The sequence below is a fragment of the Lissotriton helveticus genome, chromosome 4_1 (genome assembly GCF_964261635.1).
Source record: "Lissotriton helveticus chromosome 4_1, aLisHel1.1, whole genome shotgun sequence".
NCBI classification, from domain to species: Eukaryota; Metazoa; Chordata; class Amphibia; order Caudata; family Salamandridae; genus Lissotriton; species Lissotriton helveticus.
The window spans coordinates 488,773,926-488,801,440 of NC_136063.1; positions in this window are offsets into that span (position 1 = coordinate 488,773,926).

Sequence of the window (27,515 nt, forward strand, 5' to 3'; positions counted from 1 at the left end):
AACTGAGGTTCAGGATGACGGAGGATAGGCGCCTGGGTGAACTGCTGTTTTAGAAACTGGAATGACTCTGCAGCCTCGGGGCTCCAATCAAACGGGGTATTCTTCCTTAAAAGACTGGAGATGGGATGTATAATCTTGGAGAAATCCCGAATAAACCTCCGATAATAATTCGCAAAGCCAAGAAAGCTTTGCACTGCTTTAACATTCCGAGGAGTCTCCCAATTCGTGATCACATCCACTTTACTTGTGTCCATTTGGAATCCTTGCGCATTGATCACATAACCAAGGAAACTGACTTCCTGCACGTGGAATAGACACTTCTCTAGTTTAGCATAAAGCGAATGCTGTTGTAGTCTGTCAAGCACAGTTTTCACATGAGTAACATGTTCTCCCAAGGTAGAGGAATATATCAAAATGTCGTCTATATAGACGACACAGTAAGATTCCAAACACCCCCGCAACACCTCGTCCATAAAGAACTGAAATGCCGCAGGGGCATTACACAGCCCAAAAGGCATCACCCTGTATTCAAACAATCCGAATTTAGTCCGGAAGGCCGTCTTCCACTCATCCCCTCGTTGTACTCGGACCAAATGGTATGCTCCACGAAGATCAAGTTTGGTGAAGAAACGGGCTCCTTTCAATTGGTCCATGAGTACAGGAATCAAGGGGAGAGGATAACGATTCTTGATGGTAACGCGATTTATAGCCCTATAATCAATACAGGGTCTCAATTCGGCACAATCCTTCTTCGGAATAAAAAACATAGGGGAAGAGGCTGGTGATGTCGAGTGTCTAATAAAACCAGTTGCAAGATTATCCTCTATATATTTCTGTAGGTATTTTGTTTCCTTCTCGGTCATAGCATAAACTCGGCTACAAGGGATGTCAGCTCCGGGCATCAATTCAATTCGGCAATCGTATGTCCGATGTGGTGGTAAGTTGGTAGCCTGCTGTTTGTCGAACACTGGTAGATAGTCGTTGTATTCCTCCGGAAGAACTATAGCACAACAGAATCGTTCCTGCACACAGGTTGTTGCTAAACACACGGAAGGAGTCATGACAGGAGTATTACCAGGAGAAGTGTCTTGAACACAATGCTCCTTACAGTAGTCGGACGACAAAGTGATGGTACGAGCAGCCCAGCTAATGTAAGGATCATGAAGCGTCAGCCATGGCATTCCCAATATTAGACGAAATTGGGGGGCATCAATGATGTCAAATTGAATGTATTCTTGATGGTTTTGGTTGGTCTGCATCAACATAGAACAGGTATGATACGCCACAGGACCAGAAGACAGAACTGTACCATCGACTGCCTTTACAAGCTCAGGCTTTTCTTTCTTCTCACAGGCAATTCCATTTCTCATGGCATACTCCTGATCAATGTAATTTCCGGTAGCACCAGAATCCACCAAGGCATCGATATCCAAGGCATTTTGTGCGGTGACCCATAAAAGAACCTTGAGATTCATATGTGCTACCGCCGGATGCAACGTATTGGCAAGGAAGGGTGAGATCGTTTGATTCATATAACCCAAGACAGAGACCTCCTCCTGATTCGGGTTCTCTAGTTTTCCGTCGGTTTCTCTGATTGGCTTAGGGCCAGAACTCGAGGTACAAAAGATCTTCCTGTTAATGCGTTCCTGGCTCGACATTCTTTTATGAAATGCCCTCCCTTGCCACAATAGAGGCATTGTTTCAAACGTCGTCTCTTATCTTTCTCCTCCTGGGAAAGGGGACCACGTATGCCTCCGATCTGCATAGGTTCTATGCCATCCGCTGACTTAGGGCGTTCCTCAAGAGGATTCCTGAAGCGAGGATAGAAAGGACGATTATCTCCTTTACTTTTGTCTCCTTTGCGCTCTAGAAGACGATGATCCAACTGAACTGTTAAATCTATAAGTTCTTCACAGGAGTCAGGTAGTTGAACAACTTGGGCAAGAACATCCTTAAGTTCTCCTCGTAAGCCTTGATAGAATAACGAAATCCGTTTTGCAGGAGGCCAGTCAGTTTCTACCACAAGTCGATTAAATGAAGTAATATACGACAACAGATCCTGAGAGCCTTGACGTAATGTTAGCAGTTTCCTATCAAGGGTCAGCATGTGGGATTTTCTATCGAATAGTTTTCGTAGCTCTATACAAAAATCAGGAAAGCTGTGCAACACTGGGTCGTTTTTCTCCAGCAAGGGAATGGTCCAACTCGCGGCATTGCCACCCATATAGGACATCATAAATGCCGTCTTGGCGGGGTCATCTTGAAACACCCCAGGTTTGCAGAGGAAGTGTAATCTACACTGATTTAAAAAGGTCTCGAATTTCCTAGGGTCCCCATAAAAACGCTCAGGAGGGGCCAAGGGAATACCCATATTTTGCACAACATGTACTGTATGCACAGGGTCTACTTGGGTAGAGGTAGAAGGAGGATCAACAAACTGAGGGGCAAAATATCCACCCCCTTCCGCTCCCAAAGAAGGAACTTGGGTAGAGGAAATAGGAGGGGGTAATGTAGCAGGTTTTATATAAGGATTTCCACCTGTGCCTTTCCGTGACAACCCAGCTACCTCCCTACGCAAGGTACCCACTTCCTTATACAGGACCTGATTCTCTTCTCTCGAAGTGTGCACCTCCTGCTGCAAGGCTGCCATGCTTTCCACCAACGTGGCCAGCACGGCCTCAGTATTCATCGTCTAGGCTGGCGAGTATACTTGGGCTTGTCAATCTGTCAAGACTGGCAGTAGCGCAAGCACTATTATCGCCACTAACCTTATTCAGACGACCAGCAGAAACGATGTCTGAAGCAAAACCCCCCAGTCCGACCAAAACACGACCCCCACAGGGAAACTAGGACTCTCTGTGCGGAGCCGTGCTCAGATAGGAAAAGGGGACGTGGATAAAGGAACAAAGGCAGGGTAGGTATCTGGGGATCCCTCCAAACTCTGGTCACTGGATAAGTATTCAGAAGGGGATTCCGCGCTGTGAAAAAGAAGGGAACAACCATTAATAACTTCCCTTTAGGGGGGGGTTCTATGTGAAAGACAAATAGCGTTCTAAAGGGACTCACCCTAGTGTCACACCACCAAAGCAGGAAATAATGACATAGGCTTTCTTGCTGAAATAGGTTGCCAATAATTCATTGAATATCCAAATGAAAAAGAATGTGTAACAGCCGTTACACCAAGTTCCAGCAAGCCGCCTGACTCAGAGTAGCAGTAATGCAAGTCTATGTTGCAAAAACAGTTCCGGTATGAATCACACCGTGTAAAACACTGCCCTTGCTTTTACTACTCTTCTTGTCCGTTTCAAATTCCAAACTCGGAAGTGTCTATTGTCACGGATTCAAGATCACACAAGTCCTGCCTTAAATGAAATGCAAAAAACGAAGAACACAAAAATAAAGCGCAGCTTTCTTTTTTTAAGTCGCGCTCTCTGCTTTTCTCTTCCTCACGCGGGATGCTTTTTTCGAATGAGACGCGTCTACGAGGCACTTCAGTAATACATCAACAGCGGAAGAGTTTCAAGCAGTATACACACGCCGGAGGCGGGCCCGCTCTCCGGTCAACTCCGTACCTCAATCACAGTCTTTCACGTCCTTCCTGACACAAAAAAAAGGCTTTACAGTTCCGAATACACCAGCTTCAGTCTTCCAGCTGAAATCCGACGGGGAACACCATCCGTCAATCCAAAAACGTTCCGGGTTAATTGACAAGCACCTTTCTGCAGAAAGGGAGGTGCTTATGTAAGAACCACCGCACTCCTCCGCGTACCAGCCCCTTAGCATGCTGGTAATTGTAGTTTTTTCGACTTGAAACACGAACAAATTGGTTACACAAGCTACACGGCTGTTTTGATAGATGTGACACTAACCCCCTTGTCCATGCAACCGCTACAGTCATGATGTTAATCATTGGGGAACAGGAAGGTTTTCAGCTCCCTACGGAAGGCCGCCTCTGATGTTTCCAGCCGGAGCCTCTGCGGCAGTCTGTTCCACTGTGTGGCAGTCAAGACTCTAAAGGATCGCCCTCCCATTCTTACTCTGTTGAATTTTGGGACCTGGACCTGCCCCGTCCCGCTTGACCGCAACTGTCGAGTAGGATGGTATCGGTTGAGCAGGTTAGTCAGGTACCTAGGGCCCTTCCCCTGTAGGATTCGATGGCCCACACAGAGGGCCCTAAATATCACACGTTCCCTGATTGGTAGCCAATGCAGTGTTTTGAGCGCTTTCTTAGTAGAAGCTCTCCTGGGTAGCATCAGGATCAGGCGGGCAGCCGCATTTTGAATGCGTTGCAGCCTCTGTATACACTTTGCGCTGGCTCCCAAGTACAGGACATTGCCATAATCCAGTTTGGAGGTAATTAAGGCATGGACCATGGTTTTCCTGGCCGTCAGTGGTAGGAGGTCCAGTGTTTTCCTGAGGACCCTCAGTATACCAAAGCAATGACCTGCCACTTGTTTACTCTGGTGCTCGAACAAGATTTTGTTATCCAGCCAGAACCCCAGGTTCTTGACCAGATTACTGGGAGTGGGCATTGTACCCAGCGTCGGAGGCCACCATGCCGAAGTCCATACTGAAGGGGCCCTACCCACTATCAGCACCTCTGTCTTAGTTCCATTTAATTTAAGACAGTTGTCTGCCATCCATACTGCAAGTTCCTGCATACACGCTGAGAAGTTGATGGCACACTGCTCCTTTGGCTGTGACAAAGTCACCACCAATTGTTTGTCGTCTGCATAGGACACTACTGCTACCCCAAATCTGTCTATAATATCAGCTACAGGTGCGACATACACATTAAAAAGGGTGGGGCTAAGGCTGGAGCCCTGAGGAACTCCCTGAGTCAGGCTGATTTCTTTGGATCGGAAAGGACCTTGCGCCACTTGAAAGCTACGGTCTGTTAAGAAAGACTCCAGCCAGTCCCACGCTTTGCCCACTACTCCTCCCTTTTTCAGACACTGTAGCAGTGTGTGATGAGCCACAGTTTCGAAAGTGTTACTCAGATCGAGCAGGATTAGTGCCGCTGTTTGCCCTTCATCCACGTATTTCCGCAGGATTTCGATAGATGGAAGTAGTGCAGACTCGGTTGAGTGGAGAGCACGGAAACCCGACTGGGTGGGATGAAGAAGACCATTGGCCTCAAAATGCGCGGAAAGCTGTTTATTAACAGTCTTTTCTGCAATTTTTGCAAAGTACGGAAGGAGCGAAATGGGGCGCAGGTTCTCAAGCTGCTCCATGCTGATGTTCGTTTTTTTCCTCAGAGGAATGACCACTGCCTTCTTACAGATCTTAGGCCCTGATTCAAAGGAGAGTTCTAATAAATATCTAATACGGGGCTCCAGAGTTTCCAAACTACCTTTTAGTACTTTAGGAGCCGCCGGGTCTCTGGGGGATCCTGATTTAATGCTGCCTGCAATCTCACATAGGACCTCCCGAGGGGGCACCATGAATGCCGTAAGACTTTCCCTATCTGGGATGGTGGGAATTACACCTTTACTACAGCCTGCCCTGGCCGTATCCGGAAAGGCAGAGTAAATCCTATCCACCTTATTTGCGAAAAACTCTGCAACCTGGTTGCAGGATTCTTCAGAGCCGATCATAGGGGTTGCTGTACTTGAGAGGTCTGAGAGTTCTTTGTATACCAAGAATAATTCCTTCATGGAATTGTCAGCTCCTTCAATTCTGCTGATAGTAGGCTTTACGGGCCTTCCTAATTAGGGCATGATATTCCCTCAGGCCAGTTTTATAGATATTCCTTTCCATCTCAGAGAAGCTTCTCCTCCACAGCCTCTCCAGGTGTTTACATTCTGTTTTCTTACCCCGAAGTTCATCATTGAACCACGGGGCTGATTTAGATTTCCTCAGTGGTGCATTATGCGACCATGGCGCAATGCGGTCCAGGGCATTAAGAATACGGGTGTCTAATTCCTCACAGGCTGACTCTATTCCCAAACCTCCAGAGGGTCCGTCCTGGTCAAGGGCCTTATTAAATGCCTCTGAGGAGAACTTCGCCCATTTCCTGCATCTGTTTCTGGTTCTCATCTCGTCTTGGACCACGAGATCAGGTACTATTGCTCTAAATGGGACTAAATAATGGTCAGACCGTGAGCCAGCTACGCGACGGATAGGATTTTTGGACTCCATTGTATCGACGAACCACGCTTGGCACTCTCTGGCCAAGAGTCATGACTGCACGCTCCTATACTCCCCTCTTGTGCCGATAGAGTGTGCGGTGTGGATAGCGCCGTTGCGGGAGAAGGGGGTCTCACGTGCCCTTCAACAATTAGGTATTTCCAAGCTGGGTGACTTGTTCAAAGATGGGACGGTAATCACCTGGGCCCAGATTGTCCCCTCACAGACACCGGTAACGTTACTTCACAGGTTCCACTTCCATAGGGTCCGTGCAGCGCTTCAAGCTTTGCTGGGTCCGACCATGGCGGAACCCTCTGAACTTCCGGAGCTGACCTACGTTATAAAGACCCCGTCACCCAGCAACCTGATTTCGCGGCTATACAAGGCAGGGCAGCTTCACGGGGAGCAAACGCCCCCTAAGGCACGGGTGGCGTGGCAGCGGGACCTACAGACGGAGATAAGCGACACGATGTGGAAATACTGCTGTCGCAACACAAAAAAAGTATCACTTAACGCACGGCACAGACTCGTTCACTTTAAATTTCTACAAAGAGTATATTATACTCCAGAACGCCTGCATAGATACGGCCTTCGGCAGACTCCGGAGTGTGAGCGATGCCACGTGCCGGTTGCGGACTTCCTGCATCTGGCATGGTCTTGTCCAGGCATTAACAAATTCTGGGCGGACGTTTTTCTTGATCTGGGACAAATACTAGAGATTGAGCTCCCATTTGACCCTGCGTTGGCACAGCTGGGTCATACCAGGACCCTCCCCCCAGCGACACGACGCCTGGCGGATATGGGTTTACTTATGGCTCGACGAGTGGTGGCACAGTGTTGGATGCGGGGCCCGCTCCCGACGAAATGCAGATGGAGCAGAGACATGCTGTATGGCTGCACGCAGTCACGGCTCTATAGTGAACTTCTACCCCCAGTTAGTAGACCAAAAAATTTTTGGGACCTGTATTTAACTTACAAATACAACCAAGACGCCACGGTTCCAGATCAGGAGGACTCAGAGGAGCGGCATGAAGGGGAGGAGGGCCCTGAGGACTAGATACACAGTAACAGGGGATCACGGGGGCTAGTAGGCAGGACACCTGGGATTCTGAAAAGGCTGGTGGGACACGAACGACCTGAGAGCACTCACTTTGGGACGCATGTGGAGTGGGGGAGCCTGGCGGGAAACGATACTTGATTAATGGGGAGGATGCAGGAAAGGGCACGGACTCTAGAGGGGGGAGCGGGGCACAGTGGGGGCAGGTTTGCAGTAGAGTCAGACTTAAGGGCAGTCAGGGGGGGAGGTGGGGGTCGGGCGGGATCGTTGTGTTAGTAATGTTAGACCCGGTGGGCGATAGCAGACAAGCACACTTCAAGGTATACTCTCACGACATAGTAGACATAACATTCACACCTACCATGGTCGAAGGGGACGGGGCGGGAGACGTTGACATGATCAGAATACACATTAAGTTGTGCTATATCAAGCCTGCATCTCTGGACTCTTGGGATGTCGGTGTGTTACTTCCGTGAACTGTTTTTGTGCTATGTCTTGATGTAACACTACATTGCAGCCAGCCCCAGGGTTGTAGGCGGAATGCTGTGTGTATGATCTACCGACGAATAAAAGTTTATAAAAAAATAAAAATAAAAAATAAAAAAATAATGGTCAGACCAAACCACCGGTACAGGGGGCTCAACGTTCAACATGTCCCAATTTGCAAAAATTGGATCCAAAAGGTGACCTTGGCAGTGGGTGGGCAGTTCGGATTTCAGCATCATTTGAATTCCTGCTAGTTCCTGGCGAATTTCTGGTGCCTCCATGTTAGTGGGGTCATCTAAATAGAGATTCAGATCTCCCAGAAGAAGGAGTCTCTCATACCTCAAAGCTGGCTCAGTTAGGCTCTCAACCAGATTTTCAGCAAACCGTGCCCCTGGCCCTGGGGGTCTGTATGTCAAAAAACCCTTAAGGATGTGGTAATGGGATGCTGAGATCGAGAAAAATCCAGTCTCGCTATCCACAATGTCAGCGGCCTTCAGGTTGCACAGGAACTCATGTTTGCAGATTATAGCGATCCCTCCCCCTCTCACCTCTTGCCTATCCATTCTGCTGATTCCATACCCAAGCGGGAGAGTGGCTACAATATCAGGAGCTGATGTATTATTGAGCCATGTCTCGTAGCTGCGTCAGTTAGTCACAGATTTCCACCCTATGTTTACCTAATGACCGGCAGTTAATAAGAGCGAGATTAAGTGTCTAACCCCTACCCCTGGCCTTCAACTGGCGATTTACGGCGAAGGAGCAATACCTGCACTGTTTATTATGGTTCTCTAGACTCATGCTATGCTTACACTTCTCTCCAGTTGTTGGGCGTAGTGCAGTAAGCTGCTGAGAGTTATATTGCTCTTGGAGCAGCAACTTGCAGGGGTTCTGGCCCCTAGCCCCGGGCGGTCAAGGACGGGCGCAGACGGGCTTGTCTTTGGCGCGCCGGCGGCGTGCCCGCTGCGCCTACGTTTAGGGGCATCCATTTTATTTCCCTAGCGCACCAGCAACTAGCCCGCTGCCTCCTCCGTTCCCCCAATATGGCGGCCGTCCTCCGTGTAGCCCAAAACACCACCCGGTCAGATCCCAAGTCGTCTGCCCAGTGGGTGAGGCTAAGTGCAAGTGTTTTTAAAAGCAGGGTGAGTGATATTAAAAAAAATTGCAGTATAATCAATTTTGGCATCAAAATTCAACACATTACATACACGGGCTCCCGGCTTCCGCCTCAGGAGTCAAATCGGCAATGGATTGTTGGGCGCAGCAGGGCGTCTTTTCTTTCCCCGGCGCACCAACAACTAGCCCGCTGCCTCCTCCGTTCCCCCAATATGGCGGCCGTCCTCCGTGTAGCCCAAAACACCACCCGGTCAGATCATAAATCGTCTGCCCAGTGGGTGAGGCTGAGTGCAAGTGTTTTAAAAAGCAGGGTGAGTGATATTTAAAAAAATTGCAATATAATCAATTTCGGCATCAAAATTCAACACATTACATACACAGGCTCCCGGCTTCCGCCTCAGGAGTCAAATCGGCAATGAATTGTTGGGCGCAGCAGGGCGTCTTTTATTTCCCTGGTGCACCAACAACTAGCCCGCTGCCTCCTCCGTTCCCCCAATATGGCGGCCTTCCTCCGTGTAGCCCAAAACACCACCCGGTCAGATCCCAAGTCGTCTGCCCAGTGGGTGAGGCTGAGTGCCAGTGTTTTAAAAAGCAGGGTGAGTGATATTTAAAAAAAGTGCAGTATAATCAATTTCGGCATCAAAATTCAACACATTACATACACGGGCTCCCGGCTTCCGCCTCAGGAGTCAAAAGTTGCGTCAAGCGAAACAACGGGGGTAGAATCGATTGACATGTACTATGCGAGATTGAGAAAGTTGGTCAGTACCTGTAGTGGGGTCGATCGAGCCTTCGAGACAAGGGCCCAGTTGATAGCGGGATGCAAATCCCCGGAAGTGCGCAAGCTGATCCTCCGCCAACCGGGGATCACGGTGGAGGAAATACTGATCTGGGAAGGTCACATGAACTGGCGGACGCACACGCAGGAGAAATGGAAATGGCACTTGCGAAGAAATCGGCTGGGGGTCAACCGGTGTTCCCAACTCCCATCAACGAAGAAAGGGTCGAGACGCTGAAGAAGGCGTATGGCCGAGGGGCCGGAACTGGGGCCAAGTAGGAAGAGAGCCGCCAGAGGCGAGAGTGCCAGAACTGCGGCATGGGGGCGCATGCCCAGAGAATATGCCCAGCACAAGGGAGACAGTGCCTAAAATGCAACAAATATGAACACTTCGCAAAAGTATGCCAAAGTGGTAGGCCACAGGGCAGAAGCAGTCCTCCAGAGTCGAGGCCCACGAAGTCAGCCAAGAAGGTGCAGGAGGAAGAGGAGGTGGACAGCCGGGAGCAGCAATCGTCAACCACGGAGGACGAGGAGGATAACGTGTTCGTAATATCCCACATCCGAGGGGTGAACACTACCAAGAGACCACCCCCTACCTGCCAAGTATAGATAGGAGAATCCTGTGTAAAGGCACTGATTGACACGGGGTGTCTGCTAATATACTGGATGCGGATCAGTATAGGAGGCTCCACCCGAGGCCCCGACTAATGCCGACGGCGGCCCAGATTCTCACATATGGAGGGAATACTCCTATTCCACTACAAGGAGTAATTAATGCGGAAGTGAAATACAAGGACAGAGTTACGGCCACCCGTTTTTATGTCACTTGTGACCGTGCCGATTTGTTATTAAGCTGCCACACCGCCGAAGATCTGGGATTGGTGTTGTTTGCAAAGCACATACACCAATCACAGGCGGACCGAGTTCTTGAAGAATTCCCAGAGTGGAGGTCCAGCTGCACATTGACGAGTCTGTCCAACCAGTAGCGCTTCATCACCAGAGGGTATCCTTCTAACTAAGACCCTTAGTGGATCCGGAGCTGGACCGTTTGCAATGGGAGGGAGGTATTGAGAAGGTGTCGGGCCCCACGCTGTGGGTGTCCCCCTTGGTAATTGCACCCAAGCCTGGACCATCTGGCTGTGCGTGGACATGAGGCTGCCAAACAAAGCCATCCGCCGGCAGAGGCACTTCACTCCGACCATCGATGAGATTGTAACCGGTTTGAATGGGGCGCAGTTGTTCTCGAAAGTAGACTTGAACTCTGGGTAACATCAACTGATGTTGGCGGAAGAAAGCAGGTACAGCACGACGTTCCCTACACATATGGGTTTGCCCCGCTTCAAGAGACTGAGCTTTGGGGTGTCCTCAGCAGCAGAGGTGTTCCGAGAGGCTGTGAGGGAAGCACTTTCCGGTCTAGTAGGAGTCATCAATGTGAGCGGTGATATACTGATCTTCAATAGGCTTAGTAGTCCCTCCTTAGTACCACCATTTCTCTTCTTGTAACCTCCCATGAGGACACTCCCTGTTACATGTGTTGTTACTCTGTATGTTTTAATTTAAGCCTTGGAACACTATTTTCTTATATGGCTTGCTCTTGCCTGCTAGGAAACGCTCTCCCGCAAAGCTTTTTTGTTTATTTAACCAGCGCCGCATGCCTCACCTGGATTAATGTCGGCCACGCCTCTTGTTTGTTAGTTGTAGACAGAGGTATTCTGAGGGCACCTGTTCTGTTCCATGCACTTCCTACTCCCCTCCCACTTTTTTATTTTGATCCTTCATGGTTTGTCTCGTGTCGCGCAGCATGTAAGATCTGCAAGTTGAATCCTGTTTTTGAGTTCTTATGCCTGTACAGCTGATATAGTTTAGATTAAAAATAAACGTTTATTTGAAAGTAATTTAGTGGAAGCTCTTAGTTGTAGTCAGAGGCCTTCCGAGGGTGCCTCTTGCATTTTGTGCACTCCCCCTACTCCTCCAGCTTGTTTTATTTTGTCCCTGCGTGGTTTATCTTGAGGTGTGCATCTCGATCTCAGAACAATGCAGAGAGTCCCTTACTTTCCGAACACATTGTAGCCAAGGTGAAAGGTTTTATTTAGCGTGTTAGCTTTCCCTCCCTCTCCAACTCCCTGGAGTCTCCAACAGCTTGTCACAGAGTCCAAAGATTTAGTGGGTGGACTGTATCAGTGCTTCAGTACTGGAAACACTAATCCCCACCTCAAACTTGTACATATAGAGGTCATTACCTTATTTGTTTAAGGGAGCTTGAGTCATGGAAACAAGAAAAAGAAAAACGATTGTGGCCGTTGATAACTCATTTCCATTGTTTTCCATAATATGATAAATAAATTGGACCCAAAAAGAAGTATTTTTCAGCTTTAGTTGTTTTAGAGTGCGTTCTTCTTGAAAGAACCTTCATGAATGTCAGAAGGTACCAGCTAGATAGCCTCCCTATCAGTGGCCATTCGTCTGCTTCAGCATCCGCCACTTTTTTATAAGGACTGCTCCAATTGGTGAACATATGGTGTGAAAAGTGCCATCTCTAAGATCTATTCTGAAAGCATGAATGTTTGAAAATCACCCTTCATCAAGTAAGTATCTTGGCCGTAGGACAGTCAGTTGGATCAGATCAAGAACCCATTACTGAAAACTAGCTAACTACATGTTACACTACGGGAGTTTGGGGCTTTGGATCTGTTTGACGCACATGTAACTGGCCATCTATGAGGTGTGACTGACGCACAGCTTCACTCCTTGGTTGTGTACACAACGGCACATCTTGGGTGGTAAACATGCAGCTCTATTTTTATGTTGCACACAGTGGTAGACCGTGTGGAAAGGTCTCCTTCACTCCATCCACAAGAACACAATAACATGAGTACATTTCTCCACACCACAAACCACTGGTGGATGTGACATTTGAAAGTGATGGGGCGTAGAACAATTGTCGTACTGCACTGTGGTGAGCGAGCTTAGCAAGGGAGCCTGAACCACCTTTGGGGATATCGAAGGGGTTCTCCCCCCGAGAAAAGTTTGAAAAAAGAGTGGTCAAATTGTGCATTTTCAAGCAAATTTAAGAAAGCAGGAAGGTGTCAAGCACTCTGAGGTCTGATGACCCCGCACAGTCCACGGCCCGCCCCCTCCACACCCTGCACCCTGTGGGTCCTACTAAGGTCACCCTGTGATCTCTATTGCATTACACAAATCAAACATGGGGACATTAAGAGACAGGTAATAACCTCTCTGATCTTGTCCTTGCACGTCTGCTCAGGGCGCGCTTTCACCATAAACGGAGGCTTCACTTCCTAGCTTAGCATTGAAATCTCAGGCCAAAATCCCGTTCAGCACACACCTCTGTGATTGCAACTCCCCTATAGAGCGGTCAAAACAAATAAAAAAGCAGGGCAAATTTGGGGTTGGAAAATGAAATACATGTGAAATTGCTATTATAAAAATGTATAACACAAAGATTAAGACCATCATCCCATGCCAAGTGGAAATCTTGTGTTAAATCTGAATCGGTGTTTAGTGCAGCAGTGCTACATCCCAGAGATGTTTTGAGCCGTGTAGCTAGCCCTGCCATGCGTTACCAACCAGCGAGAGAGTAGCCTCTAATGCATTGCACGAGTGAACATTAGAAGGACACCTAAGCTCCCCAAAAAGAGAACATATCAAGTACAGCACTACCAGAACCTTTCAAGCACTGCGCCAACATAATATGTAATAATGCCTGAGGAGATAACGCTTAGAATGACTCCACAAACAGAACACTGAATGCACCATTTCCAAAGAACTTTTAGTTGCACTGAATAAAAGCTCATACCTCAGCACCAACAGGACTGTTCAGCACTTTACCAACAGAACCTACAGCACAAACAAAACACTGATCACACTACACCAATGGAACATACAATCACTGCTCCATTATATTATCCAAGCATTAGTAGACCGAACTACACCATCAGGACTTTACTGTAACAATAGAACACAGCACCACGGAGTATACCACCCAAAGCACCAAGAGAACACCCAATCCGTGCACCCAGCCGGTCATATAACGTGCCACACCAAGAGAACATTAAAGCTACACATTCAGTGCACTAAACCAATAGACCATCTCATATCAAGTGCCAGCCTAATGCTGACAGGAGGGGAGTATAAGAACACCTCATGCACTGCACTTTTTTAACATCTAAAACAATATCACAACAGCAATTTGAATGCAGGGAACATAAAACCACTGCACTGTGTAGAATCCAAAGCACTACCCTGAGACGTCTGAAGGAATGTACGGTAGCCACCATGCGAGGGAAAATAAGAAATAATACCATGTGAATAAACAAGGTTAATGTCGGGCCAAGGCCAGATCAGTCTGATTACCGTGATAAAAGCAGACATGTATGTGACATGGGCCCTCAATTTAATTGGATAGCAAAACCCCCAAACAACCTCACGGGCTGTGCTTTGGTGACTTGTGAAACTTACAAAATGCTGAATGACAGAGTTTTCCAGGTTTCCTGCAGCGTTAAGATTGTAAAAAGAAGAACCACTTTAAGTCATGTCGCCCGTTCAAGCAATGCAGCGCGCCAATTTTGGTTGCTGAACTACGTTGCGTAATTTCTAGGAAAATCTGGGCCTTCTTGTTTTGTAATGCTGGGGCAATAAGCCTTGCCCCAGGCACTTAAGAGTGGGGGTGGGACCTTTTAGCTGCCAGGGATCACTAGACACCTTGACCAGTTTTCCTTAAAGAGACATGTTTGCCTTAGTCCCATGTAAAAAGTATCTATTTACAATCTGCCTGATTCACTGCGATACTTCAACCGTTCTCTGACGGAAAGGCAGCCTATAAGAAATACAAGCATGGGCACTTTGCCAAAGGTTTAAGAGTCTAATAGTTGCAATCACCAATAAAACAAGAGAACTCCCACAAGCCTGACATGGTGCCTTTCTCTGCTCAAATGATAGCAACTTGTGCGTCCCCATTGAAAAGGAAATAACTGTGCGCTTGGAGCCAGTTAGACAACCATTCATCACCCTCCAAAGTCGCAGAGAGATTCCCCCATGCCCAAATACGAACATGTAATGGCCGCCGCAGTTGCGGAAAGTCAATAGTCTGTATTATGAAGTGGAGGGGGCTGGCTCATCTGTAGGTGCAATCTGCTGCTGCAGATGCCATGCTTTGAGACATAACTCTAGTCTGCGGGCACCAGTGGCTTTATTCAGCTACTTAGAAAGGTAGAAACTAGGGCCAATATCTACGTACTTTCGTCTGTATATCGCCTCGTGGCGTTCCGTCCTGCAATGGACCCAATAAACAAGCCATGGCAAAACCAACAGCGCTCCAGTCATAGAGTAAAGCAGGAGACGTGGGACCCCACTGTGCCAGGCAGTGATGAGGCGTCATTAATACTTGCTAAAGGAGGAGAAATACTGTTATTAACTCATCACGCTAGCAATATGTCGGACAGGAAATGAGTGCACTTGGCCAGTCGCGGCTCGCAATACACGGGAAGTAAAACAAAAAACAAACAATACATAAAACTTACCTGCCTGAGTCCCACCCCGCCTCTGCTCCTGGGCCGGGTCCCGCAACGTCTCTGCTCCTGGGCCTGGTCCCACACCACCTCTGCTCCTGGACAGGAACAGGCATGCTCTCTTCCCTCCTGCATGCCAATCACAACGCTGCAAAGGCAGCAATATGATTGGTGCAGAGTCCCAGACGGCACCCAGCAGGGAGCCTGTAGGGAGGCCATTTCCTGTATGCATGCAGCCTACACAGAGAAAATGTAGAGTGTGCATGACTGCTTTGGTCAGCCCCAGGGGCGACCAAACAGTCAGGGCACTCAGAGTGGTCCAAGCCACCCCAGCCCGACCCACCCACCCTCCCGCCCCCAACCAGGCATTCCCTTTCGCCCACCCCCAACCCTTCATACCCCTTCCTTCTGCATTTTGGCAGTGCGAGACGCAGTAAATAAAATGGTATTTAAAATACCGGAACAGGGGTGGGAGCACACCGCTTCACCTCCCAGCAAGGTTCGCCCTTGGCATTGTGGTAAATGCAGTTTCAGTTACTTGCTTGCTTCAAGAGTGTTCAAGTGTTTTGCCACAGTTGGCGCAGATAGTGCTGATCTCTAGACACGTGTTTCTGGTTCTTTAACCGTCATCAGTAGAGATTACAGTCTTTGAAATTTGGGGTTTGCTGAGTATGCTGCCAACATCTTTCTCAGGTCAGGTACCTCTCATAGGCATGCGGGTGCTTCATCCATGAGCTCGTCAGCTCAATGACCCACGGGAGTAGTATTAAACAGGAACAGGGGTGGGAGCGCACCGCTTCACCTCCCACCAAGGTTTGCCCTTGGCATTGTGGTAAATGCAGTTTCGGTTACTTGCTTGCTTCAAGAGTGTTCGAGTGTTTTGCCACAGTTGGCGCAGATAGTGCTGATCTCTAGACATGTGTTTCTGGTTCTTTAACCATCATCAGTAGAGATTACAGTCTTTGAAATGTGGGGTTTGCTGAGTAGGCTGCCAACATCTTTCTCAGGTCAGGTACCTCTCACAGGCATGCGAGTTCTTCATCCACGCGCTCGTCAGCTCAATGACTCACGGGAGTAGTATTAAACAGGAACAGGGGTGGGAGCACACCGCTTCACCTCCCAGCAAGGTTTGCCCTTGTCATTGTGGTAAATGCAGTTTCTGTAACTGGCTTGCTTCAAGAGTGTTCGAGTGTTTCGCCACAGTTGGCACAGATAGTGCTGATCTCTAGACACGTGTTTCTGGTTCTTTAACCGTCATCAGTAAGGATTACAGTCTTTGAAATTTGGGGTTTGCTGAGTAGGCTGCCAACATCTTTCTCAGGTCAGGTACCTCTCACAGACATGCGGGTGCTTCATCCATGAGCTCGTCAGCTCAATGACTCACGGGAGTACTATTAAATAGTAACAGGGGTGGCAGCACACCGCTTCACCTCCCAGGAAGGTTTGCCCTTGGCATTGTGGTAAATGCAGTTTCGGTTACTTGCTTGCTTCAAGAGTGTTCAAGTGTTTTGCCACAGTTGGCGCAGATAGTGCTGATCTCTAGACACATGTTTCTGGTTCTTTAACTGTCATCAGTAGAGATTACAGTCTTTCAAATGTGTGCTGCATTTACCAGGATGCAAAGGGGCAAACTGTGCTGGCACTGTGAGGCAGTGTGCTCCCAACCCCTATACTGTTTAAAAGGCTCCCTTGAGCCAGCAAGCTGATGAGCTTTGGAGATGCACCTGTGTGCCTGTGAGTGGGTCCGTGTCCTGAGAGGAACTTGGCAGCATTTCCAACAACCTCAGATAATTTTTCTTTGCTCTCTTAAACTGCTGCTCTCTACTGATGTAGGGCTCAACCCAAAAACACGTGTCTAGAGATATACAGCAATGTCTGCACCAACTTTGGTGAAAAACTCCAGCTACTTTTGAAGTAAGTTTGAACTGTGTACTGCATTTTCCAGGATGCAAAGGGACGAACTGTGCTGGGACTGTGAGGCAGTGTGCTCCCAACCCCCATTGTATTTAAAATACCATTTCATTTTCTGCTTCTTGCACCGCGAAAAAGCAGTGGAGCGGCGCTCCGATGCCCTAATGCAGCAGCCACGACTGCCACAGACTTACATGACAGAACATGACCGACATTCTGCATTACAATGCCCTGCACAAGTAAAACATTTCAAAATACCCTGCTAGCTGCCGTCGAAAAACTTCTGTACGGTAAAGTGTTCACAGGCATCATCCTCACTGACCCTCCCAGCCCCTTAACTTTAGCAAGAAAGCGAATGCTCGTACCTTTTGGCAGGGTAGATTAATCAATGCAAAATTCAAGTTGCCCGCTTTCCACCCGTTTTGTACAAGGCACTGGTGGGGCCTGCCTGTAACTACTTCAGAAGGCAGATCAGCCACGCTGTCGGAAGGCAGCTCTTCAGCGGCTCTTGCAAAGCACCACTGACTTGAAACTGTATTTTGAGCAGTTATTTTGAAATAAACGTTGTTGTGTTTCTGCAGCCACGGACGCAAGAGGTACCCGGAGGAAACATTCTGCTGTTTTTGAAACACCAGTAAAATGGTAACATTCCATTTTCAATGTAACTGAATCACTGTTTTTTTAAAACATATTTTTATTGGTTTACCTTTTTCTTCTTACTACATAGGTTTACAGAATCGTACATCTGCACAGCATATAACCTACAACATCATCCCCAGCATACTATCGCAGTGTTCTTAATACCTTTCACAGCAATCTATAGTCGTGCGTGTCCAACCTTGGCAACATCTTTCAGTTGTATCTTGTCAGAACCCTGTCCTAACCGGGGGAATAGAGATAACATGCCTTGTAGAGCTAGTCTGTCATAACAGAACTGTGCATAGCTTTATATTGCCGACTTGACAGAACATATCACACTTGAGAAAAAACAACAACCACACAACGGAACCATATGGCGCCCACCCACCACCCTCTAGTCCTGCAGTTATACATATAGAACCGCTCCAGGTTTGGCCGTCGGCACCGGTTTGATCTTTGTCCATACATCTGTCTCGTTCCCACAGACACCCAGGTTCATGTCAATCGTGCTCACAGGTCCAGTCACCGCCCTAGGTTTGGCTAACACCGGTGTCTAAGGGTATGTCCAAAGCTCTACCCGCCTCCAACATGACGTCCCAGTCCAGTGCAATTGGGGTATTTCGCAGGCCTCTGGCCTCTTCCCGCCGCAACGCAGCGCTCTCTGCTACATCCCACCTCAACAGTTCACTGTGTCATGCGTGTACCGTGGGTGGCATCTTAGACTTCCACCGCATGGTGATTGCTCGCACTGCCAGCAGGAGCGCTAGATTTTCAAATCTATATTGCACTTTGTGCTTAGAAATTCCCTTCTGCAACCCAAGGAGGCAATCCCCCATTGCGTCAGCTAACTCTCTGTTTGTGATTTCCGCTATGTATCCCCTAATCAAGGCCCAGAATCCAACGATCTGTGGACAGGACCATAGCATGTGGTCTAAATCCGCTCCTTCTAGTTGGCATCTGGGGCAGTGGTGTCCCGTCAATGGGTACAACCTGTCAAGTCTATGTGGTGTGAGGTACACACTGTGTAAGATCATAGTTTGGATAGATTTAAAGAGTGCATTCCTTTTTAGGGTGCTCTAGCACCCTCTCCCACTCCTTACCCACAAGTGCTCTGCCCATATCCCCTTCCCAGGCAAACGGGGTCAGGTCAGTTTGTGTGTGTGAACACAGGCCTACATATAACCATCTAATGAGATGACGTCCCCTACCCATATAATACAGTGTTTTAACTAGGTTATTAATGGGGGCTCCTGTCTCTGCGGTGCCCAATACTTCCGTACATATTGTAGTAAGGCAGTGTGCAGGAGGTACAAACGATCTGGTGCCCCCGTTCCTCGGACAAAGTTATCGTGGTCCAGTAGCGTCCCATCACCAAAGAGGTCCGCAACTGTAGTGACTGCCACATCTGCCCAGGGTGTAAGCCTGCGCATCGTTAGTCGACCACATTGTAAGGGAATGCCAAGCAAAGGTACATTGCCAGCAGAAGTTGAGGGCGCTCCTGCATATTGAAACGCCGCTCTCCAGCATCGCAGTGTCGTATGCAGAAGGGGGGGAAGGTCCCTCGGTATGTTACTATGTGGCAACAAAAGGGTATTTAACGCCCCTGTGTCTATATCTCATTCTGTCATCCCTATCTCCTGCAGGTTGCGCCCTGCCGTCCAGTAGGACAGCCACTGCAATTGACAGGCGTAAAAATACGCTCTTAGATCAGGCACCCCCAGGCCCCCTCCAGATGGGCTGCACTGCAAGTTCTTCAGGCTGATCCTCCGCCTGCCTGATCCCCAGATAAGGTCAATTAGTAAGGTGTTCATCAATTTAAAAGTATCAGTTGGGAGCATAAGCGGTATGTTCGTAAAATAACAGAGGAGGCGTGGTAGGACCACCATTTTGGCGATCGTGCCCTGCCTGCCACCGACAACGGCAGGGACGTCCAGAAGCTAATACTGGACCATATAGCTCTCAGAGCTCTATTCAGGTTGCCCTCCAGCATATCCGCCTGGGTCCTATATACATGAATGCCCAAGTATTTGAACGTGTGGGGAGCCATCTTAAAACTCAGCGTCCCAAATCTGAAATCCAGCATAGCTGCCTGCTCTTTAAAGAAGAAGACCGTTGATTTCGCCGGGTTAATAGCGAGACCTGACACTCTTTCAAAGGAGGCGAATAATGCAGCTACAGCATCCATGGGGGAACGTAGGTCCTGCAGGTACAGTATGATATCATCGGCATAGGCCGAGAACAAATGTGTGGTAGTGCCCACGGTTATCCCCATGCCAAGCAGGTCTGCCCTGATCTTTACTGCAAGGGCTCAAGAGCCAATATAAAAAGAAGCGGTGAGAGTGGGCATCCCTGCCTTCTGCCCCTATGTATCTTGTATTCTGACAAAATATGTCCTCCTGTCCTCTCTCTAGCTGTAGGGGCGTGATATAGTAGTCTGATCCAAGCAATGTCTTCCTCTGGTAGACCAAACCTTGCTAGGGCCCTGAATATATATTCCCAATTAATCGTATCGAACGCTTGGCGCATATATAATGAGATACAGCCTGCAAAATTCGATCGGTTTGGGGCCTCTGTAAGCAGGTGGTGCAGCTTTCTGGTGTTCAGGGATGTGCTACGCACTGGTAGAAAACCCATCTGGTCTATGTGGATCAGTGTGTGTAGTGTTAGCAGGAGTCTGTTGGCCAGGACTTTGCTGAGTATTTTGTACTCCGTCGTCAATAGTGATAAAGGTCGGTAACTAGCCATATCTGTGGGGAGTGATACCACCAGCGCCTACGCTGTAGTGAGGGACAAAGCTCCCTCCTTCAAGGCCTCCCTATAAAGGATTTCCAATTGGGGAACAAGGTGATCCGCAAAGAAGGAGTAAAATTTGGCTGGTAGGCCGTCCAACCCAGGGGTCTTATTACGGGGGAGGCCTTTAATGGCAGCCCTAATTTCCGATTGAGTAACCGGGCCCAACAGAGCCTTTCGAGCATCCTCCATAAGTTGGGGGCATTGAACTGCGGATAAAAACTCATCTACAGCCGCACCGACTCCTTCCTCTGGTGTGCCATAAAGCCATGCGTAGTATTGCCGGAAGGCTTCATTAATCTCTCCCTGGGTGTACACCATACCTCCTGTGTTGGTAGTAATCTCATTAATCACCACAGTAGGGGGATATTCTCGCAATAGCTTAGCCAGTAATGTCCCTGCTTTGTCAGCATCTGTGTGGGTCATTTGAGTGTACCTTTAGTGGTCTATGACCCGGAGGGACTCCAACAGCTCAGCATGTCTGATTCTAGCTTCCTGCAGAGTGGCTTGCTGACCCTCATTCAGTACAAGCTCCTGTTCTAATTTAGCAAGCTTCTCCTCCATGTCAACCAGGAACCTATGTAGTTCTTGCCTTGCCCCTACCGTCACCCCAATGGCTTTCCCCCGGAGTACTGTTTTAAAGGCGTCCCATTCGATCAACCTGGTAGACGCTGTGTTGCTGTTGTCTGCAAAATACTGCTGGATGGTGTCCGACATGGTAGTGCGGAATACTGAGTCTTCCAGCAACTGTGGCCATAGTCACCATGTTGGTACTGGGGTGGGCACCATGCCCCATCCAATCACCATTTCCAATGGGTTATGATTGGAGAAGGACTTCGCTAAATATGTGGTGGTCAGTGCCTGCATTGCAATGGTATTGGAACAGTACAGTCTGTCAATTTGTGTGTATATTTTTGGCTCCACTTTCTTGGAAACCCCGAAGAGGTGCAGGACGGGCGAGTGACCTATCCCGTGCGGAGAAACACCTGGGAATCCCGTATGACATTTGAACTTCCCCTTTGGGCCTAATCGAAGGCTAGTGCCAGCTGCGCCCTATCCATTGTTCCCCCACTTCTTGGCACCACATCACAGGTTAGGATCCTTGATGAGTACGACTCAGAGCTGCCAGCATTGAAGACATTTGACTCTCCAGTTTGAAGCGTCTGTTGTGGAGCCCTGTAGTTAGTTGGTCCTCTGTGGACCACCTTCCCTCCTTGGAATATCGACGTGTTCTACTTCCATTTTGATGAATCTGTCCCACTGTGATTTGTACATCCCAGTCCATATGAAGGTGTAGGCCCTGTTGGGGCCACACACCGAAACGCGCGTCGGCGTTCTCTTATTTGGGGATATTTGGACTGATCTCTCTTCCATCTCCCCGATAATCTGTGTTCATTCTCAACATCTAGATCAGCCTGTGGCTGTCATGTACTTTGGATATGTTGTTTGTATGTGGTATGGAATGTGTGTTATCTTAGTATGTATGTTGGTATGAAAGTCATGTATGAGATTGGTATGCGGGACTGTTATGATGAACTATGTTCTGATTTTTAAGAAAACGTATTATTTGGTCGGATATTTATATACATACATTTTTTAAATATCATGTAATAAAATCTTTATACATTTTTATTATACTGTTTCATATCTGTTCCATGGGGCCTCTTCGTAATTATCAAATGACCTCTCAGTGAGGCCTTGATTGAATTTGATTGGCAGGTATCTCAGTGACCTTGTTTTTTGTATTTTCCCCGCTTACCTGCCTGTAATCTATTGGGGGTCCCCCTTCTATTTAGAATTCGTGTGTGTAGGACATGTACTGGCACGTAGAAAGAGTACTCTCTGTGAGTCGGATGCCTCATTCTCCACACATCACATAACCCCCCATCCCTCCGCCCAGTCACATAGTGCTTTGGCTTGCTTACCGACACCCGTCCCATGCAGAGGAGGGTGCGATCTATCTAGCAATACATCCATCACAGCATTACAATCCCCACCAACAATCCACGGATAACTCTCCAAGCCCATCAGTGCAGCTGACAATTTACATAAGAAATTGTCCTGTTCTGAGTTTGGCGCATATATTGATCCCAGTACTACTGGTTGGCCATGCAAGGTACCCCTGACCAGGACATACCTCCTCTGTTGATCCACCCTCTGCTACACTAACTTGAATGGTACTCCATGCTTGACCCATATCGTGGCGCCCCGAGCAAACCCTGAGCTCGTGGCTGAGAACACCTGCCCTCTCCACTTCCTACGTAGCTTCCCCACTTCCGCCTCAGTTATGTGGGACTCTTGCAAATACACTATCTGCGCCTTGCGTCGTAACAACTGCACGTGTATTCTATGTCGCTTGTGAATGGATCCCAGACCCCTGACATTCCATGTTATTATGGTAAATTTATTAGGTGTCTGCATCACATATCTGGGTGTGGCCATCGTGTAGGCAGCAAGGCTAATGTAGTGTTGCGCCAATGCAGGAGAGAGAATCCCGCAGGACCTTTACCCACCCCAAAAAAAAAAACAATACTCGGTCCGGTCGTGGACGTATACTGGACCACCCAACAAAACAGGAAACAAAGAAACATGTGTAACATCTATGCAAAGCATTTGCATATTGGGGTACGTGGCCAAACCTACCCATGCAACGCCTCTATCTACTCTCAGCTATCTTGAGTGTCAAACGGCCCCCGGGACTTAATTACAAGGGCCACAATGCCTGTATAACAAATATGATGGCAAGGATAGCGCTGCGATATACATTACTGTTCAGTTGCAAGTCCATAATACTGTCCATTTGCTTCAGGAAATCAGTCCATCCGCAGTCTGTGGGGTCACTGAGGGGAACAGGGCCACACTCCCATCCGAGTCCGACCTCTGGGTGTCCGCCTCCGATGTAGTCCGATCGTCAATTTGCGCTGAAGTCCGGAAGGAAGAAACTGCCAAGATCGCTGTCACCTTGTATCTGTAGGGTTGTAGGCCGGAGTTGTGTGTTCCTTTTGCGCAGCCTTCTGGAGACGCGGTGGCCTCCCGCCGCGCTGATCCCGTGCATGGTTGACGTCGAGGACTGGGAGTTAGCCAATGACTTCCTCCCCAGTTCCATCACCTACAGCCATTCCTCCACATCACCTTGACTCTCAAAGAAATACGTTTTCCGTTCGTGGATAATCCTCAACCACGCCAGGAAGAGGAGGGCATAGTTTAGCTCTCGCAGTTTCTTTTTGACCGATAGAAAGGAGGAGCGCTGTTTCTGTACTAGCAACTTGTAGTCTTGGTACAGCAAGACTTTAGTGTTCTCAAAGTTAATTTGGGGCATCTCTCTTGACTTCTGTAGCAGCACATCCCGATCCCTGTAGTTTAACAATTTAATTATCAGTGATCTCTGGGGGGTCCCCGGTTTTGGGCGGCCCGTGGGAATTGTGTGTGCCCGTTTAATGCAAAAGTGGTCCGAAAGGCCCTCTGCAGTTAAGTGCTCCTTAAGCCAACCTTCCATGTATCTTGCTGCATCCGCCCCCTCGCTTCTCTCCGGCAGTCCTATGACGCGAACGTTATTCCTCCGTGCCCTACCTTCCATATCCTCCACGCGGTCTATGAGGGTGGCAAACTGGAGCTGTTTAATATCGGCAGTACTCCTGGTTTGTTGAGGAGACAGGGCCTGTACTTCCACCCCATGGTCTTTCACCCGATCCGCAAGCTTGGAGTGATCTGCCCGGAGCAGCGACAGGCCAAATGTGAGAGCGCCTATCTGGGCCTCTATGGCCTTCCTAGAGTCACGCACCTCCTGCAAGATCAAATCCAGCTTGTCTGCCGCCTCCGCTGCATTGGTGGGCGGTGCGCCACCGGTCTGTTGGGAGCCACCCAGTGACATCGCAGTGTCAGGTATCCAATTGGGACCAGATACATTGTCCTGCTGTTTGCCCTTGACTCGCCCCATCACGGCGTGTGCAGTGGCCTTGTTCCTTGCAAGGGAGGTGGACTGACAGTGCGACACCCCCCAACTCGACCGAGCCAAATTCGCAGACACCTTGGTTGCCCCCACCGCACAGGAGTCCTGTCTGCGTGCATGCAGCGCAATCCGCGGCGCGCTCCAATAAATGCTGGTTTGTAAGCTACTAGTCTGCGCCTCCCCAATCAGTGCCACTGTTGTCAAACCCCCTCACCACAGTGCTGTCTTAACATGCAACCCCGGGTCCACTATAGAGGGTCAGAAAGGAGGGGCGCGCTCCAGCCGCCTCGCACCGATGCCACATTTCAATAGTAGCTCTCAAGGGGCACCTCTACATCAAGACCAATGAGCTTTATGGCCTCACCGCCACACATGGGCAGTCCCACAGCGTCAGTCCCGGTGCCAACCGCAGGCACCACTCACTTTGTAGACCCAGTTGTCCACACGGTCCCCAGGCAGCAGCACTCCATCAGGGGGAGGGGGGCACCCGCGTCGCCCCACAGAGTTCTCCAATCGGTTACTTGGTAGTGACATCCACTTGCGGCGTGTAGGGGGCCCCCTGCGTCACCTCACCAGCATTTGCAGCCATATAGGGCCTCGTAGGCCTCACTGAATCCGCAGCGCTCACGTGGGCGCCACCCAGGACGCGCGCTTAAGGTCAGTTCACTCGAGCTGCGCCGGCAGCGCCCCGCCCGCCGTGCTCCTCCGGTCACCGGCCGCGGCTCCGCAGGCGCACCGCAGCGCCGCACAGAGCCCCAGCCACCTCGCCATGCCGTACCTCACAGCGGAGCAGACCCTCTTCACGACTCGTCACCACAGCGGCCCGGGCTGTCTCAGGCCGCACTGCAGGCCACCTCCGCTACGGTCCGCCCGCTCCGCAGTACGAATCACTCCGGGACTCCAGATGACGCTGCTCCGATCGGTGTCAAGCAGCTGAGATTGTGCCCAAAGTCTCAGGACAGCAGAGATTGCTAAATGCGGCGTATCTGCAGGATTATTCTGGCCGGGATCCGGAGCTCTCTCACAAGGCGACCGCCATGATCGGCAGTTAGCCACACCCCCATGTAATTGAATCACTGTTACGCATTGTAAAGGTACAGCAGCCCCAGGAGCTGCAAAGGAAAGAGCATCTTGAGATCAGACAATGCACAGTGGGTGCAAGGGGGTGGGTGTCAAATGGCTCTAATTCCTACTCTCTGTAAGTCTGTTTCTGATGGTGGAAATGCAGTGCTTTAAATGGGCCGGTGCTACCCGGTACTGAATACCGGCACTTTTTTATTCAGAGAGGGAGAGTACCCGCACTTCTCAAGAGAAATGTAATACATATATTTGAGAGTAACTGCACTTCTCATGAATAAGCAGGTACTCTGCACTTCTATTTTTCCATTTCAAGAACTGTGGAAAAGAGGTGGTCAACTTCAAGCTCAGAGCGTGTTGTAATTAATAGGATCTTTTAGTAACCTTTCACAAAGTATGCCAATTATATTAAAATACAGTAGCCACTCATTTCAGTTCATCATACCTTATTTTGGTTCAGTCTGTTTATTACCGAAGGGCCTTGATGGGTTTACGCAACATTTCACTGCAACATTTTTTTGTTAAATGTTTAAATATTTGGTAACTTTAGAGGCGGCCAAACACTTCCCCTATATACTGTTGTCCCAGTTCTGTAACAGACGCTTTTATTTATAATAGTCCAAGTGCTAAATCCTCATTTTTTTGTCCTCTAGGCAGTGCTGCAGCTGCGTCTTTTCCCAGTGATAATTTCAATTTCTTAATCTTCTAGCCACTGCTGCTAGCTGCTTCTCTTGTCCCAGTGGTAATAACTCATTCTTAATCCATCAGACAGTGCCGCAGCTGCTTCTCTGGTCCCAGTGGTAATTCCTCATTCTTAGTCGTCTAGGCAGTGCTGCAGTTGCATCTCTGTTCCCAGTGGTAATTCCACATTCTTAGCCTTCTAACCACTGCTACTTGCTGCTTCTCTGGTCCCAGTGGAAGTTCCTTATTCTTAGTACTCTAGATGGTGCTGCAGCTGCATAAAAGGACCTCAATTAACCACATAAGGTACTGCACCCTTAATATAACTATAAAAAAAGATTGCAGCTGAACATACATTTCCATTTGTTTTTATTGGAAGTGAGATGCACAATAAACAACAATGGTGCATTTTTAACAGGAAAGCTAACAAAAATCTCACTTTTGGTCAAAACGAATGGAAACATATGCTTGGTTGCAATCTTTCACTTTAAAACTGTATTAAGGGTGCAGTACCTTGTATGGCTAATAGAGGTCCCTTTACAAAGCCACAGGAACACCTAGTAACACCCTTTGATACTGTACCCTTTCCTTGCTTTGCAGATTTTCTTTTCTTCCTTATGCTACTGCTGCAATATTTTTTGACAAAAAAGAATTCTAACAAATATTATCATTTGCAATGCCAACAGCCAAGAGCCTCACTAATGCGAGACCTTTTGCATTGCAAATGCTTGTTTATTTTTTCAACCATTTTTAGGTTTATGGGTCTGTTTTGAATAATTATTCTGTGGCTTGGTTCGCTTTCGGATATTTTTTTGCTGTTTGACAGGTGGTGTCCCATTTTTCACTAGAATGCACTGGTATTGAGAGGAATTCATGTTGGTTTCTATTTGTGTGAGCTGTCCAGGTTCTGTCATCACCCCTCATCCCCTATGCTTAACGATTGGCGTGCATTACAGCAGAACAACTTCATTTTGATCTTGTCTAGCTAGATGATATGATTTAAGAAGTGCTCTTTTGCAAATTTCAGGAAAGTGCCCTTTTTGAATGGTCACACCCTCACCTTTTGCTCCAATGCTTATGGTTATGACTCTGAAAATGCACTTGAGTCTGCTGCCCAGGGCCCAGTGCCAGTGCTCTCTCCGTAAAACTGTTTTGTGTAAATTGGCAACCCCAATTGACAAGGACATTACCCTCCCTTATAATTCCCTACTATATGGTACCAGTGGTACCCAGGGCATGGCTGGTGAAGGGGTCACCAGGGCTTGCAGCACTGATTGTGCCACCCTGAGGGGCCCAAAGAAACTACTGACAGCAAGCCTGCCATCGCAGACTGAAGGATCAGTACAAACTGCTTGATCTCGACTTTGCCCGCACTAT